Consider the following 3,372-nt stretch of genomic DNA (forward strand, 5'->3'; position numbering starts at 1 on the left):
TTATCCCTTACAAATATCTACTCTTGCGTTTTCTATAATGCTGTGTTTATTGGGTAACTTGTGTGTTTTGTTATTTAACGAAAACTAGTGTATAGAGCATAATATAACGGTGCAAATCATTTTCGGGAATGCTTTATGTCTTGATACTATCAGAACTGCAATCATATTTTTGTTTTTATGACCTCCAAGCATTATCATTATTTCTTTTAAGTTTTTGATTGATAAACTCCATGGCGTCCGGAGGGGAAGGGAGCAGGGAGGGACAGTTGCCCACCTTCGGAATCTGTGTGTAGTGCCCTGTGGTTCTCCAAGGAATATATGAAATTTGATGTGCGTTGTAGAAGACCTAAATCCTTTCTCTCCCTACCCCCTTTTACCTATATCATTCCCCTTTCCCCAGGCACCCCCTCCCTTTTTCTTTCCCTTCCCTGTCCCTCCTTTCTCTTTACATTCCTTTCTCCTTAATATCCCCGTTTCTCCTTCTCTCATCTAAAATGCACTACCGCCTTTTCCTTCCCTCCTATTTCCCAAGAAGGGTGCCCTCTTTCCCTTCCCTACTCCTGTCCCTCTCCTTCTCGTCTTATTTTCCCTCAGCTTCTTTACCCTTTCCTCCAGTCATATACCCCTTTTCCCTTTCCCCATACCCTCTCCCATTTCTTTCCTTATGCGAATATCTCCTTTCCTCGTCCCCTCCCCAATATATGAGTGTAAAGTGAAGCCTCACCCTTAGTATACTCCGCCTTGCCTAGCACTCTTTTGCATAACCTCCTCCTCCTGCTCTTCCTCCTCTCCTTCCCCTCCTCCTGGTCTCTTTCTCCCCACAGCTAAGGCCACGAGGAGGGAGGGGAAGCCTGTGTCGCCAAGAGCCTCTCACACACACACACACAAGGACACGGACTGAACATTGCGCAGACTCGCTTGTCACTCGTCACGTGTTACCGAGACCGAGAGCAGAGGAAGACGTTTTGCTACTCTTTCTCTTCCTCTATCAACCCACATCTACCGTCACTGCCCTGTTCCTTGGTGCTCTCAATCCTCTTACTCTTTTACCTCGCAGTGTCACCGAGATTATAACCTACACGTATTATAAGAGTCAGAGGAAAAGGAGTTGAATGGTGTATTAGGGAAGGGTTTTGTTCAAATTTGTTGGGTAAAGGAAAGCTTAAGAAAAGATGTGACCACTGCACGAACTTTGGAGTGAAAGTATTAAAAAGAGGACATATAGAGTGAACGTTAGTATTTTAGTAGTGAGGCTGAAAGGAAAAGATATCGACTCATCAATTATCTGCACCCCAGTTCGAGTACTTCATAGTCATACAGCCATTTAGATACTGTTTTTTTTACATCATATTAACCGTTTTAGTGTGATTTTGAAATATTTGTCATACGTATGTTGCCAATACTGAATGTAAAGAAATGTAACATGCTTCATTTAACAACATAACCTGGCCAACACACACACACACACACACACACACACACAGTTACTATTGCTTACTATCATCCTTATTGTTTTACTTATATGGCTGGAGCAGAAGTGGAGTTTCGTAAGAATTAAAAGAGGAAAAACACGCAGTAGTAATATTCCATTGTTGCTCAGTGATACGAATTGAAAGGAAAAAAATGAAGTAATACTATACTGTGGTCATGACCTGGCAAGAATCGATATTTCCAACTTTCATCTTCGGTGCGTTGAAAAAAAAGTAAAAGAAAGAGAAAGAAAAGGCTTTGATACTTTGGTTCGAGGCTTAAGGAAAAAAAATAAAGTACATGATTCTCTATTGTCAGTATGAGGAGGCAAGAACTAAAGGCGTTTACATGTGATTTTTTTTTCTTTTTACTGATATTTCCGACTTAATTTCTTCTTTAGTGTGACAATAATGAAGAAGAAGAAGAAGAAGACAGAAAGAAAGAAAGAAAGAAGGAAGCGTAATGATAGAAAACAGGGAAGAGGAAGATCTTAGGAATTTATCAAAGAGGAGGAATGAATACAACAGGATCAGAGAACAGGAAGAGGAGGAGGAGGAGCGGAAACTGGAGGAGGAAGAGGAGGAGAAGATTGCCTTTTGATTTCATAGCTTAAGTTGAAGATCTGAGGCTTTTCTTCGTTTACTGGAGGAGGAGGAAGAAGAGGAGGAGGAAGAGAAGGAGGAGGAGGAGGGAGAGGTGAAGGAAGACGTCATCAACTGCCTCCTCCACTTCTCCTCCTCCTCCTTCTCTTCATTTTCCTATTTCTATCTCTCCTTTCATCTCCCACTCCTTCTCATTCCGTTTCTTTACCTTCCTTTCTCTTTCTTTCGCCCAATCAAATCTCACCAAGAATTTCAAAGCCTGGCCTGATTGGTTAACTCTCTCTCTCTCTCTCTCTCTCTCTCTCTCTCTCTCTCTCTCTCGGCCGATGGAGAGGAAGGGCAGAAGATGAGAGGGGAGGAGAATAAAGATGGAGGGGAGGAAAAAGGATTAAGAAAAGGGAGAGAAATGGAAGATAATTAAATGGGAGTGAAAAAGAATATGAAAATGGAAGAGAGGAAGGAAAGGACAAGAATAGGAGAGGATAAAAGAAAGGAAGGAGATAGAGAAATTAGGAAAAAAAAGAGCGAAAAGAAAAAAAATATGTAACGAAAATTAAGTAAATGTAGAAAAAAAAATATATAAATTATGAAAGTAGACTAACCAGAATCACCCTTTAGATATTTTTAAAGGGACGGAGGATGAAAATATTGATGATGATGATGTTGATGATGATAGGGCAACCAGAACTTACGTCATATTCAGCTGCCATTTAAGTTAAAATTGAGATAATGATCACAATGACACGATCTTATCTTCATGTGAATAGATTTAACACACACACACACACACACACGCACACACATTGGCGAAAACTATTACGTATTTGCTAAAGGGTTTCCGAGGACCATTGAAGGTTATTTGACCTCGCTCACTGGGTCATGCGGCGAAGAGGGGGGTGGGGAAGGTCAATTCTAATCTACTCATCCCCTCCCCTTCATCTTCCCTACTCCCCTTCCCTCTCCCTCTCCTCTATTTCCCTTCCCCTCTCCTCCCATTTCTTTTTCTTTTTTTAATTTAAACCTTCCCTTTCCTTCTCCTTCCACTCCCCTACTTCCCTTCCCCTTCCAATTCCTTACTTCCGTTTTCTTCTCTTTCCCTTCCCTTACATCCCTTCACCTCCCCTTCCCTTACATCCCTTCACCTCCCCTTCCCTCCCCTTCCCTTCCCCTCCTCCCCTTCCTCCTTTCCCTCCCTTACTCCCCTTCACCTCCCCAACTCCCCTTCCCCTTCCACACTCCTTTCCCTCCTACCCCCTCTCCTCTCCATAAGTACCAGATTAGAGAGATTGTGCGAGACTAG

The sequence above is a fragment of the Eriocheir sinensis genome, chromosome 43 (genome assembly GCF_024679095.1).
Source record: "Eriocheir sinensis breed Jianghai 21 chromosome 43, ASM2467909v1, whole genome shotgun sequence".
NCBI lineage: Eukaryota > Metazoa > Arthropoda > Malacostraca > Decapoda > Varunidae > Eriocheir > Eriocheir sinensis.